This window comes from Triticum dicoccoides, chromosome 7B, assembly GCF_002162155.2.
Source record: "Triticum dicoccoides isolate Atlit2015 ecotype Zavitan chromosome 7B, WEW_v2.0, whole genome shotgun sequence".
Classification (NCBI taxonomy): Eukaryota; Viridiplantae; Streptophyta; class Magnoliopsida; order Poales; family Poaceae; genus Triticum; species Triticum dicoccoides.
Genome location: NC_041393.1, coordinates 481,089,252 through 481,099,185, shown reverse-complemented (window position 1 = coordinate 481,099,185; position 9,934 = coordinate 481,089,252).

Sequence of the window (9,934 nt, the reverse complement as noted above, 5' to 3'; positions counted from 1 at the left end):
CCTCACCCAGCGTTAGCCTTTCGGAACTAAGGAGTGAGGGGCTACGTGACCAGTTAGGCTCCTGAGTCGTGATGCTCAGGAGTCCCCCTTGACGCGCGAACAACAAGTAGGCAGGTGAGATGTGGGTGGATCTACCGTTCTACGTCTGCAGAGCCCGGCCCCGCGCATACCTCACCCAGCGTTAGCCTTTCGGAACTAAGGAGTGAGGGGCTACGTGACCAGTTAGGCTCCTGAGTCGCGATGCTCAGGAGTCCCCCTTGATGCTCAAACGGCCTTCGTACCTTGGCTCCACTCGGGGAGAGACGCGCGACGAACCAGGCCCGGGGGGGCCTGGCTGGGTGGCGTGCGTCTGGGCGTGACCCAGGCGCAGCCCCCGTACCCAGCCCCCTCGCGCGGCGCTCCCGAGGGGAGGCGTTACGATGAGGCTAGACAATGAGCTCTGGGCTCCCTGAGGTTGATGCGGCCCGGGGGCCACCCTCAGTTGTTTATCACTAGCGCGGAGCATAGCGCTTCCGTATGTGTACGGCATAGCCGCTCCTCGGCAGTGTCGTCAGCCAGCACGGAGCATGGTGCTTCCACTGGTATGTGGGAGGGGGCTCCCCTCTGGGAGGAGCCCCCGGGGCGTGTACAGCCCCGCCCTGACACGTGGCTGGCACGGTAGGGCCTGGCGAGGTGTATCTGGGCACCTGTGAGCCAGTGCGGGACTCACAGGGCCCTACCTCTAGGCGGGTTGCGCCTGGCACTGGGCCTTATCTTGTGATGTGTTCCTGCAAATTTGGTTAGATGCCGGCACTCTACGTCCTCGGGTCCCGGCCCTCGAGCTGGTATCAGCCATCGCTGGTATGCCAGGTCGCGATGCCGTGGACAAGGCCAGAGGGTGAGGGATGGAGAGCCAGTAAGAGCCCTGAGTCGCGATGCTCAGGTACCCCCCCCTTTAACGTGCAAGTGGTCGGCATGGAAAAGAAGAGGTGCCGTGAAGCGGCATCAAATAATCAACCATGGTGGGTCGAACGCATAGCCGGAAATAAACGAAAAAGGGGTGCATGCCGCTGGGTCTGGCCCGAGCGACTTGGGGATGATGCAGCCCGAGGGGCGCCCCCAACAAACTAAGCTAACAACATGAAATAAAAGGGATACATGCCGTAGGGACGGACCCACGTGACCTGGGAATGATGCAGCCCTGGGGGGCGCTCCCAGCTGGAAATGAAACTTGAAAGATGTCACCTGATGATGCTGAGGACGAACGAGTGTTGGTGTAGCAGACTCGGTGGGCTGCGGAAGCCGATCCTCACGAGCCCCCAGGCCCGGGGGCCTCGGGAGGCTCCGGAGGCGCTGGTGGCTCCTCGCGGACCATCTCCATCTCTGCCAAGGCTGCGGAACGCCTGGCCTCTTGAGCCTCCATGATGCCCCTCATGAGGCACTGGTACGTGGTAGCTGCATTCGGCAAGCCGTAAGGCATGCGAACGTACCTGTGGGGTGGACCTTCACAGCGCCCCACTCGCGAGGGCCAGAGGCGCTCTAGAGAGGCGACTCGATTAAGCCCTGGTATGTCGATGTAGACGCGCAGCCCGCCATCCTCGCCTGGATGGGGAGCCATAGCTGGTAGGCGGCCGCCGCCTCTCATGACTCTTGACTCCTGTAGCTCCTGAATGGCCTGGCTGACGAACTCCTGAGGGTCTGGCCCTCCTTGCCTTACTCCTTCTTGAGGGAAACGTGCTTCGAAACACGCCTCCATGTGGTGCCCAAGCGCCTCCCTCGTGACCTTAGCCAGGTCGGTGGCCCTCCAGGGGAGAGCCCCCGAGCCCTGCCTGAGGAGGGCGCCGGGCACGCTTTCCTATGCGATGGAAGGAGGTTCCCCCTGGGCAGGCGCGGGCCCTGAGGGGCCTGCCTCCTGAGGGGCCGGGCCGGATGATGTCTTCTTCTTCTTGGGGGTGGTCTCGGGAAGCCTCCTGCTTTCGCGATCCGGGTCTTCGAGTGATGCGGCCTGAAAGGCTCGTTCCAGGGAACACACCGCGTCCTTCTCTTCACAGGGCACCGTGATGACTCCGCCGCTTCCTGGCATCTTGAGGACGTTGTAGCCGTGGTGAGTTACAGCCATGAACTTGGCCAGCACTAGGTACCCAAGGATGGCGTTGTATGGCAGGCGAATGTGAGCGACGTCAAAGTCAATGAGCCCGGTGCGGTAGTTGTCGCGTGCCCCGAAGGTGACAGGGAGGTGGATCTGCCCAATCGGGACCGTGGAGCCGTCGGTGACTCTGGAGAAAGGCTTGGTTGGCTGAAGCTGGCCGTAGGGCACTTGGAGATTGTTGAATGTTTCCACAGACAGGACGTTGAGCCCTGCCCCGCCATCGATGAGGGTCCTGGTGACCACCATGTTGCTGATGATTGGGGAACAAAGCATCGGGAGGACTCCGGCGGTGGCCGCACACTTGAGCTGATCCGCTGAGCTGAACGTGATGGCGCACACCAGCCACCTGAGAGGGCGCGTGGCTTCGAGCTTGGGGAGGACTGCATTCACTTCACGGGCGAACTGCTTAAAGATGCGCTGAGAGGCTGGGGCTTGAGCCCCGCCCAGGATGCAGGCGATCGCGCGCGGCTCCTGGAAGCCCCCAGCCCCTTCGTCCTGATGGCGATCGTCGTTTCGCCTTGGCTGCGGCGGCAGTGGAGGGAGGTCTGCGTTGCCTTGCGGGCGATCCTCGCGAGGCTGATCCCTCCAGTCTCCCTCGCGAGGTGGGTCTTGCCAGCGATCCTCGCGAGGTTGATCGCGCCACCCTTGGCGCGGGCCGTGGTCTTCCCAGCGTCCTGTGTTCCTTCCTCCTCCTCGACCGTAGCCCCGGTCACCGCGGTCGGGATGACGGCCGATCCTTCCTTCTCGCACGGCTCGGAGCTCCTGACATTCGTTGGTGTTGTGGGTGTGGAGGTCGTGGTACACATAGTACTGACTGCCCTTGGAAGACTCGGGCTGATCTCTGCCCCGCTTGGTGTCTGGTTCTGCCGCGAGCACGACAGCCCCCTTGCGCTTCACATCCTTGGCCTTGGACTTCTTCTCTTCTGGGTCTGCGGAAGGCAGCTCGAGGAAGGAGAGACGCCCTTCCTCAGCCCTGGCGCACTTGGTCGCCAAGTTGAACAGCCCCAAGGAAGTGCACAGGTCTTCATGCATCGCCAGCTCCTCCTTCATCTTGACGCCGCGCACGCAGTCGGAGAAGGCTGAGATGATGGCCTCCTTGGTCACCTTGGGAATCTTGAGGCGTGCATTGTTGAAGCGTTGGATGTACTTCTGCAGGGTCTCTCCGGGTTGTTGCTTGATGCGGCGCATGTCGCTCACAGCGGGTGGCCGGTCGCGAGTACCTTGGAAGTTGGCGATGAAGCGGGTGCGCATCTCGCCCCAGGAGGAGATCGTGCCTGGAGCCAGGTTCAGGAGCCAGGTGCGGGCCCCGTCCTTGAGCACCATGGGAAACCAGTTCGCCATGACCTTCTCGTCTCTGTTGGCAGCTTCGATGCCCAGCTCATAGAGCTGGAGGAACTCCGCAGGGTCGGCCGTGCCGTCGTAACGAGGAGGCGGGTCTGGCTTGAACTTGCCGGGCCACGTGACGCTGCGTAGCTCGATGGTGAAGGCACGACAGCCTGCTGTGGCCACGAGAGGCCTTGGGTGACGGAGAGCTTGGTCTTGCAGGTCCCCATGTGTTGGGGATATTACTACTGGGCGTAAACCGGCTTATTTGGGCCAGGTTAACTTCATCAGTAGATCAAGAATGTTAAAGGCCAAGAAGATAGATGAGGGCCCGAGGCCCGTAGTTGGTTTAAGACTTGTACCCGTAAACCGGCATCTGTATGTAAACTTGTATTGTAAGGTAGGAATAAGGAGAGACCAACCCGGATACGAATATGAACCGGTGTTGGGACTCTGTAAACCGACGGGCGTCACCCGTGTATATAAGGGGACGACCCGGCGGCGGTTCAGGACAAGAAATAGCAGCTCGAGGTTTAAGTGAAGCTTGTTTGCTCCCTAAGCCCTCGAAACCCCATCAATTCCATCACAACTAGACGTAGGCTTTTACCTTCATCGAAGGGGCCGAACTACTATAAACCGCTGCATCCTTGTGTCCGCTTTAACTCCTTCAAGCTAACCCGTTCGATGGCTCCACGACTAAGTCCTTCCGCTAGGACATCTGCCGTGACAAAACCACGACACCATGCGCTGCAGCTAGGAGCAGCGCGGGGTCTTGACGTGTGGGAGCGGGAGCATGGTCGCGACGTGCTGGAGCAGGGAGCGCTCGGGCAGCTTCTTGCGGGCGAGGGACTTCTTGGCAGCTCTGCTCTTGCCGCGCTGGCACCTGACGGAGCAGTTCTCGCCCAGGGGCCACGCGCCTTGGGGCCAGGGCGCCTTCTTGAGGAGGAGGCAGCTGGGGCACCCCCGGAGCTTCGTCGCCCTCACAGGGCGGGGTGCGGTGCAGCAGAAAGGACGGCGCAGGAGAGCCCCCAGCGGCGCGGACGAGCTCGGCGACGCGGTCGAGCCATTCTTCGTAGACGTCGTCGACGGGACGGTAGCGCAGGAGCTCGTTCGCCGCGATGAGTGCAGCTCGAGCCTCCATGGGTGCGCAGAACGCGCGGGGCGAAGAACCAGCTGGGGTGAGTGAGGGAGTAGCGGTGCGACCGTCTTGCCGCACGGGCGGATGCTGAGATAACGCTTGCTGCTCGTTTCCCGCAGGGCTGGTGGCGGCGTTGATGGCAGGTGACGGGGAACGGCGAGGATGCCCGCCGACAGGAGCCGTCTGGGCGACGCGGGAGGCGAGAGCGGCTCGGCGCTCGGCGCGGGCCCGACGAGCGTCAGACATGGACGCGATGGTCGGAGGAGAACGGGGCGATGGAAGACGAATTCCGGCGCACCCCTACCTGGTGTGCCAAATGTCGGATTTCGGGTTCCGGCAGACCCTTGAGGTTCGAACACTGGGGTGCGTGTGGAGATTTCGCCTTCTACCTACCTGCACCCCACCGCCTCACTAAGATCTAAGCTATGGAAAGAACAACACAAGAGACACAGGGTTTATACTGGTTCGGGCCACCGTTGTGGTGTAATACCCAACTCCAGTGTGTGGTGTGGTGGATTGCCTCTTGGGCTAATGATGATGAGCAATACAAGGAAGAACAGCCTCGCGAGGGTCTGTTCTTAGCTGGGGCGATGAACTGCTAGGAGGAGTTCAGCCGCCTCTCTCTCTATCTACTTGGGCTCTACCAGATTTCTCGATTCTGATTGCTCGATCCATCCCTCTACTCTGTGGGTGGCTAGTCCTATTTATAGGCAAAGGCCCTGGGCCTCTTCCCAAATATTGAGCGGGAAGGGCGCCAACAATTTGCCATTTTGAAGGGGAACATCGGGTACACTTATCCTGACTAAAGTTGGTCCTCGCCTGCCAAAGGCTTTGGTGGTGACGCTGGCTTGGGCTCCACAATGACTTCCTCCCTGCCGTTGGGCTGGTCTTGGTCTCGTTGCACCGAAACGGGTGCCTTTGCTAGATGCTCCCGCCTGCGCTTGCTCCCTTTGCACCAAAGAGGAAAGGAGGACATTGCGCGGGCTGGCGCCCGCCTGGCGCCCTTGGTCGTCATGGCTTGCGTCACGGGCACCTCGTTAGGTACCCCGCCTTGATTTCTCTGCCTCCTCGCGAGCCAGCCTGATGAGGCTGTGCCTGAGGAAGCTCCGTGTCGTCCCCCCCACGAGGCTTGGCCCCTCGCGAGGGTCTTGGGTCTGTGTTAATGAAGATGGGCCGTGCTGGGCCCCCCTTTGAGCCACGCTGCAGGCCGCAGGCAGGCAAGTCTGGGGACCCCCGTTCCCAGAACACCGACAGCTAGTAATATACTTTCTCAAATGATATTCATTGAAAATCACAAGCATCTCATTTTTCCACTCATGAAAGTACTCTCCATCAAGAATAGGCACTCTACGTCTAAGACTCCCTAATGTAGACTCATCCATCTTCCTCCAAAGGTGTTTAAACCAAAGCAATGGAGAGCAATGCTCTGATACCAATTGAAAGGATCGAGAAGAGGTGTCTAGAGGGGGGTGAATAGACTCTTAACAAGGGAAAGTTGCAATTTTTAATTTCTTTAAGTTGAGGTGGAGTTTCAGCACAAGTTTAAACATTCATAATACATTCAAGCAAGCATGACAAGAGTATGTGAGCAGCAGAAAGTAAAGCATGCAATTTGCAAGAATGTAAAGGGATGGGTTTGGAGTGTGCAAATGCAATTGGAGACACGGAGATTTTTGGCGTGGTTCCGATAGGTGGTGATATCATACATCCACCTTGATGGCACTTCAACCCACGAAGGGTAACGGTTGCATGAGTCCACGGAGGGCCCCACCCACGAAGGGTCCATGAAGAAGCAACCTTGTCTATCCCACCATGGCCATCGCCCACAAAGGACTTGCCTCACTAGGGTAGATCTTCACGAAGTAGGCGATCTCCTTGCCCGTACTAACTCCTTGGTTCAACTCCACAATCTTGACAGAGGCTCCCAAGTGACACCTAACCAATCTAGGAGTCACCACTCTCCAAAAGGTAATAGATGGTGTGTTGATGATGAACTCCTTGCTCTTGTGCTTCAAATGATAGTCTCCCCAACACTCAACTCTCTCTCTCACAGATTTGGATTTGGTGGAAAGATGATTTGAGTGGAAAGGAAGTTAGAGAAGACTAGAGATCAGGATTTATGTGATTGGAATGGAATATCTTGACCTCAACACATGAGTAGGTGGTTCTCTCTCAGAAAATGTATGCTGGAAGTGTAGGCATGTTCTGATGGATCTCCTCATGAATGAAGAGTGGGTGGAGGGGTATATATAGCCTCCACGCAAAATCTAACCGTTACACACAAATCACCAAACTCGGTGGGACCGAATCAGAAAACTCAGTCGGACCGATTTAGTTCATAATGTGACCGTTAGGCATTTCGGTGGGACTAACATGTCAACTCGGTGGGACCGATTTCATTAGGGTTAGGGCATAACGTAATCTCGGTGAGACTGATTACACAAACTCGGTGGGACCGATTTTGGTAATAAGTTAACCAGAGAGTTGGTCAGGCAAACTTGGCGGGACCAACTCGCTCATCTCGGTGAGACCGAAATGTTACGAAGGGGAAACAGAGAGTTTGCAATCCCATCTCGGTGAGACCGAGATCCCTATCGATGAGACTGAAGTGACTAGGGTTTGTGGCAGTGGCTATGTCAAGAGAACTCGGTGGCGCCGGATAGAATGTTTCGATGGGGCCGAGTTTGACTTTTGGTTTGGGACAAATGTGGATATGAGAAATTAGTTGAGGGTTTTGGAGCATCTCACTAAGCACTATGAGCAAGCAAGCCATTAAGCAACACCTTACCCCCTTTTAATAGATTGGCTTTCCTATGGACTCAATGTGATCTTGGATCACTAAAAGTAGAATGTAGAGTCTTGAGCTTTTGAGCTTGAGCCAATCCTTTGTCCTTAGCATCTTGAAGGGGTTCCACATCCTCTTGTCCACGCCACTCCATCTGTTGAACTTGTCTTAAATATTCTAGATAAAAACATTAGTCCAACAGGAGATATGTTGACATTAATTACGAAAACCACCCAGGGAGCACTTGTGCTTTCAGCATGTTAAGCACAACAGGCTAAACATCAACCAAAATTATACATGGCAGACAAAATAATCTCCAAAAGATAGCTTCAGTGTGCAGGTTTAAGCACGCTCGTAAAGCAAAACAAGTGGAAAGGTGTGCTAAATGCAACATGCGTAACATTTAACAACAAGAAAACATAGTCATTCAAACTGGTATTGTGCTGGTCTAAGTAAACTGGTTATGGTTAAATAAAAATAGAAAGGTGTGTTAACTACAAGATGCAGCAACCAAATGTAGTCATTCATAGTGGTATTGTTGAAACTGGTACTGATGAAATTGAACTGCACAGTTCATACTTGCACATATAGAACATCATGTTGTGAATAACTAGAATAAACAAGGCATACTATGAACAACCAAAGATAGCATTTGAAACTGATCATATGCTAACTACAAACAACCGAACAATCAGAAAACTTTAAAAGAGGCATATGCTAGCTATAACAGGCTTAACAGCAAGAAAATATATGCATTCCTATTGGTATGTTTAAAACTGGATTGATGAAATATACTGCATAGTAAATAATTTCACATATAGAGCATCACATTGTGAACAACTAAAATAAAAAACTCATGGGTTTCCTCACTTGTCACAGATGGGCTCGTTCCCGTGGCAAGAGCATGGACCATGGATGCACTCCATGTTGTCGCAGATGGGCTCCTTCCCCTTGGAAGAGCACGGCTGTAGGGTGCCCTCCCTGATGTCGTAGACGGGCGCTTTCCCCTTGGAAGAGCAGATGGGCTCTTTCCCCTTGGAAGAGCCGGAGAGGGTGCCCTCCTCGTGGTAGTCGTCGATGAGGTCTGACTTGGAAGCTGTGGATCCCAAGCCAGCTTCGCAGAACGTGTCCTTCAGAAATGAAAAAAGGGGCTTGATGGCGATGTAGCATGGCAAATTATTGACAGCGAGCCAGAGGAGATCAGCGGCGGGGCCATGGATGAGATCGACGGCGATTGAACCCAAGGGGTTGGGGGTGGGTCACTTAACAAGTGACACGGCCCGCCTCAGGTCGCTGTCAATGACCTCGATGTCGTAGCCGACGGCTGAGACATGCCCGCATACTCTAGCCCGCTGCTTGAGTGCCTACCACCAGTAATGGTCATCAGCTTCCTTGGTGACGTCGGGCGAAGAGACCGCTATACACCTCTTTTGGGCCAATTGCTCCTCGAGCTCCATAGGAAGCGTAGCCGGGCTTAGGCTGCGACGCTCTGGAGTGGGGGATGGGGATGGGAATCTATGGGAAAGGGGGCGTTTGGCAGGCGTCATCTAAGAAACTCAGGGCGACCTAGGTATGGAGATTGGTGGGTAAGCTGCATGGGCAAACCGGCAGATGTTGACAATGGAGGCCTTGCAGCAGCGGCGGGGACCTTGCCGGGGTTTCAAGCGAGGGAGGGTGTGTGTGTGTGTGCGCGCATGCCCGAGGAGGTTTTGGTGTGTGTGTGTGGAGGGGGGAACGGGGTGTTTGAGGAAATGACGCGGGTACTGAAAATTTTACTACGCGGGAGTCAAACGCGGGAGTGAAATGCCGGGCTATTGAAAATTTTGATGATAGTGCATTGCACACGGTCCGGAGATAACAACCGTGTGTTATGAAACAGAAAAACACTCAAGGCGGGCAGATATTTTCTAGGGATGCAGGCAGGATTGGGAACAAGAAACATTGCACACGGTCCAGAGATGACAACCATGTGTTATGAAACAGAAAAACCCTCGAGGCGGGAAGATATTTTCTAGGGATACAGGCGAGATTGGGAACAAGAAACATCGCACACGGTCCAGAGATAACAACCGTGTGTTATTAAAAAGAAAAACCCTCGAGGCGGCAGATATTTTTGAGAGGGGGAGCCTCGTGGGAGTCCAATGTACTATGCGGATGTGTGCGTGACAGGTGCACCGGTGTGGCACACGGTTAGTTTGAGTGAACCGTGTCTGTTTTGTCATCCGACTTGTCTAATGTTCATAAATTTGGCGAAAAATGACGTGGGAGAGGGTCAGAACACGAACACACTTGCATGTGGACAAAATTTATGTATCAAAAGGGTGGTTTGATTTTCAAATACCAAATGCAACTTCGATGTGGCACCTCTCTCGCAAAGCGCACGGTATTGCTTGCCCCCACCCCCCCTCGTGTCGGAACGAAGGGAATCCTAAGCTATGAATGCATGCCCCCTCCCCCCCAACCAAGGTTCACCTAGCAAAGTGCGAAGTAGCTAGCAGCCCCCCTCCTCCCTCGTGTCGGCACGAAGGGAATCCTAAGCTTTGAATGCATGGCCCCCTCC